Consider the following 8,304-nt stretch of genomic DNA (forward strand, 5'->3'; position numbering starts at 1 on the left):
AACTTACACTCCATTACTCAGCACACCTCAACATTCATCCACACACCGTCCCCTAGACTGGTAAGACAGTTTTCCACCGCCCCTGATTCCTCAACCTGACCCTTGTGGCACAGGTACCATCACTCTAGGGAAGGGACAAGGACCACACACTTGAACACAATTACGCAACTACTACTGGATCCCACCCTTCTGGTGAATTCAGAAAACCATATTGTACTAGGGAGATTATTTACCCTCCCAAGCTAGGGACACCTAACTCACAGTGTATACGCACAAATTTTTCCACAGAACGGACATTTAAGTAACCTTAAAAACTTTCCACAGAACGGGTATTTCTATTAATCATTAAACATTTCCATAGAACAGACATTTTTAGCAACCTGACCTGACCCATGTGGCGCAGGTATCATTACTCCAGGGAAGGGACAGGGACCATACACATTGAACACAATTACGCTGCCACCACTGGATCCCACCCTTCTGGTGAATCCAGAAAACACATTGCACTAGGGAGTTGATCTACCCTCCCGAGCTAGGGCCACCTAACTCATAGCGTACCAGAATACATTTTTCACAGAACGGACATTTAAGTAACCTCTTAAAAACAATAATCTCCTTTCTTTGCGACCCTTTACAATGCAGAGTTTTGTAGGGAGGCCAGTTATCGTTGTGGTACAGCGCAAACACAAGTCCGGATCCCACCGCTAGCCACCAGTGTAGGAAATGGGACCCCCGGCCGGCCAGGGCTTGCGCCACAGCCAGTCAGAGACCGCCACCCCTATATAAAGTCGACCCCTGCTCACCCTCTAGGTAACGCGGCGTGGGCAGTCAGGCCTATCTCGGAGGACATGTGTGAAGCATTTGCGCACGCACCCACCAACAGCAACATCCCAGGCCTCCCACAAAAGGAACTCCACACAAAGTATATATGAAAATAGTCTTTGTATTAAGAAGGACACATAGGAACACACATTGTACAAGGTGCCAGGGGCACGGGCAGGGTTTACAGGGAAGAAGGTACAGGGCAGGGCCAAGGGGCCCCTGCCAGGGGTATGCACATGATGGATCTAGCATTAGAACACATATCCACTGGGAGCTTCCTCGGACTAGGACTAGAACACATAATCACCAGGAGCTTAGCATTAGAATACGTCACGCCCCGGGGTCTCATAGAACTAGCAATAGAACTCACTCTAACCAGTATAGACATACATGAGGCAAGGTTATACAGGAGGGAAGGAATGGCAAGGTACATAACACAACAGAGGCCCCCATCAGCAGGGCAACACATAAGAATTCTCAGCATTACTTTGATAATAGTCAGCAGCGCCCCCTAGGCCAGATGGCCTTCCTGGGGCAAGGGCGCTCTAGAGTCTCGATGTCCAGAGTGGGCTGCAAGGGGCCCGGGGCAAACCTAAACGTGGCAGCGGCCCACGAAGTGCTGGGCCGCTGGGGGACTTGGACGTAGCCTTGCAGGCTCAGGGGAACAGGGGGGCAATGGTGGAGCCTCTCCCAGGCTCGGCAGGGTCAGGGACACGTGGTGGAGCCTCTCGGGGCTCGGGGATTATAGCTGGAGCCACTCGGGCTCAGGAACACTGGGCGGAGCGCCGCGGGCTCGGAGGGCCAGAGACACATGGTGGAGCCTCCTCGGGGCTCAGGGGCAAATGGGCCCGGGGTGGAGCCTCCTCGGGGCCCAGGGAATTTAGATGGAGCCTCTCGGGGCTCAGGGGGCCAGGACACGTTGGAGCCTCCTCGGGGCTCGGGGGAGAGTGTGCAGATGGAGCCTCTCGGGGCTCAGGGGACAAGGGATGGCCAGGCGGGATCCCCCTCGGGGGACCCAGCATCAATGGGGGCCCCAGGGGCCGTGACGGAGCCTCGCGGGGCTCAGGGAGGAAGTTGCGGACAGGTGGGGTCCCCCTCGGGGGACCCGGCATCCCTGGGGGCCCCGCGGGCCTCTATGCACATGTGTGCCCACGCGGGAAGGGAGGGGCGAGCACCGGCAATGTGCTCCGACGCCCCGCCTCCCCTCCTGCAGCACTCACCGCTCCGGTCGCGCCGGTTCCTCCTCGTTCTCCGGGGCTCCCGTTCACTCCTGGGGGGCCCCGGGGGGAAGCGGCACTTCTGTTGGGGGACGCAGGGGCGCGGAGTCGGCTCCCGCTGCCCCCTGCACTGCTCGGCTCTCTCTCCCCGCCTCCACAGCTCCCCGGGCCGCCGGCCAATCAGAGCACGGCCCGGGGGAGCGTCATCAGCCAATCAGAGCGCGGCCCGGGGGCGGGCCTCACGAGGGTTCCCGGGCTGCGGCGGTGAACACCGGGGGGATTAACGAGGAGTGGGCTCCCTCGATAATTACAGCAAGGGCGGGGGCAAGCGAGGTAGGCACTCGCTGGGGGCTCGGGCCCCTCACACGATCGGGCAATTGCCGGGTGGCACCGGCTGGTGAAAGATAGCGCTCCCAGCGCTAGAAACATAAATGAAGCGTCCCAAGGCGCTAGGCCGGCAGGAGAGCGCTCCCGAGCGCTAGAAGCATTGATGAAGCGCCCAAGGCGCTAGGACAGCAGGAAAACGCTCCCCAGGGCTAGTGGCATGGAAAGCAGAGTCCATAGGAAGTCCGTAGTTCAGGAGCAGAGCAGGGCCCAGGGAGGCACGCCCTTCCCTGAGCCCAAGCAGCAGCACGACCCTGGCAGGGTCCCAAGCAGGAAGAAGAAGAGAGAGAGAGCAGAGGGCCCACCCTCCTTTTATACAGGACCTCCCTTTGTCTCCAAAAGGGGCAGGCAGGGAGAGAACCAGCTAGAACTGGTTATAAGGAATTTCTTGGTACTGGCCAGGCTAGGGACACTGGACGCACCCCAGGGGGGTGGAGCCAGCCTGGTGGGGGGAGGCCCAGCCGGCTTCAGCCAATCATACGCCAGCACACCTACTGCACACACGCACCAGGGTCTAGAAGTGGCACTTCCCTTCTAGTCACCCACATGCCGCATACATCATCTTGTAGCATTCAACCTCACGAGGGCACACATACCAAACTCGACCCGGCACGCCCCAATCATCAGGGACTACCAGAGCCACATACATTCCCCATGCATTCCTATGGGAGGCAGGTCTCTCTCACCACACACACACTCAGAAGGGGGATCACCAGTCCCAGGTCACATATAACAAGCACAAAACTTCAGGGGGGGACCTGCCAGAAGGGCCACGTCCAACACCCCTCCTGTATAATGCTTTAGTCCAGTGTGAATTCTCATGTGAAATGACATTGTATTCAAGACTAAACCTTATCTGACATTCAGAACACACATAAATGATGTTCACTCTTCTAGTGAGCACCTTGCACAAGTCCAAACAACCCTTATGGTGATGGTTGTAAACTCAACCTTTGTAGCAGGGATTCTGTACCTATACAGAACTGTGCATAGAGACCCAGAACATCAGTGAATGAGGGTGTGCCAAAAACTCACCTCAGTATCCAAAATCCCCTACCAGACTAGCAACCAGTGTCTCATTGGTTCTTTCTCATCCCCAATGATTAGACAACCCAGAACATGAACTCAGAACACCTCAGGTAAAGTGGAATAAATGAACACTCTTTCGTCATACACACATCAGTCCAGAACGAGGAGTAAATGAAGACACGTGCAATTTTGAAATGTTTATTTCTAATGCTGTGTTCTCAAGCACAGTGTCTTAGATAATACAAGGAAACATATAATCAAGAACAAGGTTATCAGCATTGTTACTATTCCATAAAATACAAAAGGAGAAAGCATGTCAAAATGCTAATAGTAAAAGGTTACATTAAACGTAAGTTTACCCTCCCTAGCCAGTATATTATATTATATCTAAAGAAGGTCTCTTTTGGGTTTAGAAGGGCAGACTCATACCTCTTGTGCTTAGCAGAAACGGATCACATCATCTCCTGCACCAACACTCAGCATACGAATCTCCATCAAGTGTGTTTTACTTCTCTGTGCAGTGCATTATTAAACCCGCTCAATCCCAAAGTTGGCCACAGCTGCAAATGTGTTATGTCTAGACCGTGCGCTGATCAACTCAAACAACAAGCACTGTGTTGAAAAACCTTGAAGGCCTCGGTACTCACTATACAGACATAGATTATCAAGCAAACCTTGTTATTCTCGCGTCAAATAAAATATGCAACTAGGCGAAAAGCTGTAATAACATAATGTGCCGTGTGCAGAGGCAGCAGAAAAGGAAAATGGCGTTTAAACTTGTAAAACGCTCATGCTAACTTAACACAGTGTGAAGGTATAATTACAAACACGTGACACTTTATAGACCAGCTATCCTAGGGGTAGCATGGACAGAGCAGTCTTAGGCTATAACTCTAGAGGGCGTGTAAAGCCAGCTGTTTTACTATATGTAACCCCTTGAATACCAAATGAAAGGACACCACACAGGATATATATAAAATAATATATGTATTTATTCACTAACACACTCCTCTGAACTCTTTATTAAGCATGGGCGGATTTTACGAATTGGCAATCCGCGAACTTGCATATTTACGGATTCGCAATCCGCAAAATCCGCGAACTCTCGCGAATTTGCGGATTTTTTTTTTGTGTTCGCAAGGATTTCTGCCAGTTCGCGAGGGTTCTGTACCAGTTCACAATTGCGAACTTACTTGTCGGCTCGCAACGGCCGCGACTATGTTGTTTCTACATCTGGTTCATCATCACAGGTTCACAGCACCCTCTGTTTCACCACTGCCACCCTCTGGTACACCCATGCCACCCTCTGGTACATCACTGCCACCCTCTGGTTGGTTTATCACTGTAGATTATGGGGGTGAAAAAAAGCAAGCACACCTGCCCTGCTTCAACTGACATGAATTAATTTGGGGTTGATTAATGTGTCACTGAATTTAAACTTCCAGTCTGGCTGGCACCTGATTCCTTATCTGTAATTTGCTGAACTCTGAAGGGGCCCCTCAGGAAGCACTACAGGGAATGGTTACTGATGATGAGATTGAACTTTTGCACCTGCTGAGTGCTTTCAGTTTTGTCTGTAATTGCTTTCTGTTGCAGTGTAATGTTTTTAACAGGACCTTTGTTGTATACTTGTAGCTATTCTCTGAGCCTGCTGTGAGGGTCAGAGCAGGGTCATAGAATAGTTGCAAGTAGGCAAATGAACTCTGAAGGGGCCCCTCAGGAAGCACTACAGGGAATGGTTACTAATGATAAGATTGAACCTTTGCACCTGCTGAGTGCTTTCAGTTTTGCAAAAATCCAAATATCCAGCAGCATCCACAAAAGTAATCCTTCCAGGTCAAGATCCAAATCAAAGTGACCAGCACATGAAGAAAGCACTGGGAGGAGCCTGGCGGACAGGAACAGGAAGTTGGAGACTGTGGGGCACTTCCTTCCTCCCACCCCACCCCCCAAAATGGACTCCTTGCAAAGAAAAAGTGCAGGCAAATGTCAACCTGAGGAGTTATTCTGATAAAAATCATAATTTTCAAGGTTTATGCTGCCTGCTGGTGGATTTCTTGTGCGAAATTGCAAATTTTGCAATCTCGCAATTGCGAGATTGTCGCTGCCCGCCGCATCTACGTGTTCGCAAGTATTTACTCCCGCGAAATTGTATAGTATTCTAGTTGGCAAGTGCGACCAAGCAAAAAATCCGCTTCGCGCGGATTTTACGAATTTTCGGCAAGTTCGCGAGAGTTCGCGGATTGCGAATTTACCGAAAATCCGCGAGCGGAACGGATTTTACGCCCATGCTTACTCTTTATGAGGACAGAGGCAAAAGCACATAACAAGTTACACTTAGAAATACTGTAAATAGCACAATTTACAGTTAGGCCCTAGGGGCGTGTAAAACCATATACTAATTTAAGTGGTATAAGAACCACGACTTGTGAAAGGAGAAGGCCTAGGGCATCGCTGGGGCTACACTATCTGACCCTTAGGTTAGGAGTAGGAGGCCCACAGGCGGCGCGTGCAGAGTCGGAACACTCACGCGGGAGTCAATAGAAAGTCTATGGTAACTTAAAAGGTAAGTAATTATAGTTTTAGGACACTTCCGGTTTAGATAGGAGGAAACTACAAGCAAATCTGGACACTAGGATAGTCAATCCATACAGGAGCACTGAAGTACTCGCTTTACCTCACCCACGGGCTGCGGGTGCATAGGTGTCAAAGTGTGTCGGGTTTCGCCGTTGATTCCAATGGAGCCGTGAAGAAAGATGCTGCAGGCGACCAGGAGGAAGATGTCCGGGTGGATCCAAGGGTGGATCAAAGTTGAAGAAGGACCTAAAAGCAGAGGTGACAGAGTCTAGGTCACTAGCAAGTGACCGGGTGGAACCAGGAAGAAACCAGACGTCGTCGAGGAGCAATCAGGTGCTGTCGTGAAGCTGGTCTCTGCAGCCACGCGGCCCAGGAGGGGGGACGACCAGGCGCTAGCGAGGAGCTGTCCCACGAAGGTTCTCGCAGAAGGAGGGGTCGACTTCAAGATCGGAGCCAACAAGCCTAAGCAAAGGCAACCCACCCAGGATACACAAAAGGCTTCTGGTGCAGACCAGGAGGGTCTGAGGTACTTCACCTTTTCAGGGAAGCAAGTGCCAGTCTGGAGCAACCAGACCAGCAATGGATTTCTTAAAGGATAGTCGTCACAGGGCTACTAGCCAACTGGCCAGCAACCGGGACAACGCGTCGAGTAGAACACAAGCAGAAGGGCCCCACGCAGAACACGTGGAATGTGGAGGACTGATCTTCGGTGCAGGTGGTGCTCCGTGTCGGGCTGTCTCAGTCCCCAGTGCACAGCTACGAGGATGCCTCAGGAGCTGCGCTGGTAGGAAGAAGATGGAACTTTTCAAGATGTCCGGTCCACGAGGTCCAACGCCGTCCACGGTGCTCAGCTGTGCTGGAGTCGTGTAGTGGGGTCAGAGGGCTCAGGGAGTCAGGATCTTGTGAGGCACTGCGCTCGGGTTCCGGCGGGAACGGGGGCAAAGCAAGCCTTCAAGTTGGTGGATGGTGCCTGGTTGCCCAGGGTGGTCACTCCTTGGCCACAAGGGAGATTCTTCAGTCTTCAGCTCAGGTGAATGTCGAAGGGTCCAGAGTTTCGTCTTCAGTTCGATTCCAGGATTAATCTAAAGTCTCCTGGGTCAGCTCCTATCTTTATACAACTAAAGTGGGCTGGTTTACCTACTAGGTCCCTCCTATGGGTGGGACCAGGAAGGAGGTTGGTTACACCCCCTTTCCTTTCTCCAGTTTCGCGCCAGAGCTGGGGCAGGGGTGCCCCAGCAACCGGTTTGAACTGGGGTATGCATGGAGCACCTAGAGTGCTCCAGGCAGTGTCTGTTTCTTTTCAACCCTCCCTGTCCTAATACACAAACTCCTGTCTGGGGCGGTGCTCGCACCTCTCCAGGCAGGAAACCTGTTGTCCAGGCCTCCCTAGCTGGAAGGACTCCCAGCAGCAGAAGGTCAGACTTGTGTCTGGGGCAGCAGCGTCCATTTTGTAACGCTGGGGCTCTGGTTAACTTTAACCGTGATCGTCAGAACTAACATGTCTTCCCCGTCTAGAAGGGTGGAATGCTACCCCCATCGCCAGAATTGGCGAGGGGGTAGTATTCTAAAGTGTATGACACCTTACACGACATGTTTCGATAAAGCCAAACCAAAGTTAGCATTAACCGCGAGGATTATAATGCACTTAAGAGTATATGGTATGGCAATATCATGGAACAGCTATAAGGAAGTAGTTCCGAACGCTGCAGACAGGCTCAGCTCATGCTAGAGCACCATCTCACATATAACCAAGCACTCTGCCTTCAGGATTGTTAAGGCCTGCCATAGGAGTGACTTATAGGTTACTATGTATCTATATGTATGTAGGTATAGGAATACTAAATGTAAATGTGGGATACTTGTAAAGCGCACTGTTACTCTACCCGAGTGTCCTGGCGCTGTGGACCACTGGGGAACCCGTCCTGGTTTTCCCTGTGAGATGGTCCCTTTCTGGGTATCTCCAGGGTGAAACCAGGCATCCCCGGCGTCTGTGGGGGGCCGTTGTAGAGATGAGGCAAGCTTAATGCCCAGAGTTACCGAGTGTGTTCCCTGGTTAGAGTAGGCACTGAGGCGAGAATTATCGAGTCCGTTGACCCTGGTCCAAGACCCTGCCGCGTCGGGAATTGAACCCTGGTCCCGGGCCGTTCTCTGCTTACAGGTCTGCCGCCTCTAACCAGTGAGCCACACCTCTCCACTGCACCTAAGCAAGAGGTAATTACACGACCTTGCCCCAGCTGAGTGATCAGCCAGTTGTGTCTATTTGGGTGGCCAGCCA

The 8,304-nt window shown here is 52.0% G+C and overlaps 1 protein-coding gene across 1 annotated transcript in view; it reads left to right on the forward strand.

Moving 5' to 3' along the window:
* The window catches only part of LOC144805981 (uncharacterized), a 955,295-nt gene that overhangs the window by 336,671 nt on the left and 610,320 nt on the right, over positions 1-8,304 (forward strand).

This window comes from Lissotriton helveticus, assembly GCF_964261635.1.
Source record: "Lissotriton helveticus chromosome 1_1 unlocalized genomic scaffold, aLisHel1.1 SUPER_1_unloc_38, whole genome shotgun sequence".
NCBI classification, from domain to species: Eukaryota; Metazoa; Chordata; class Amphibia; order Caudata; family Salamandridae; genus Lissotriton; species Lissotriton helveticus.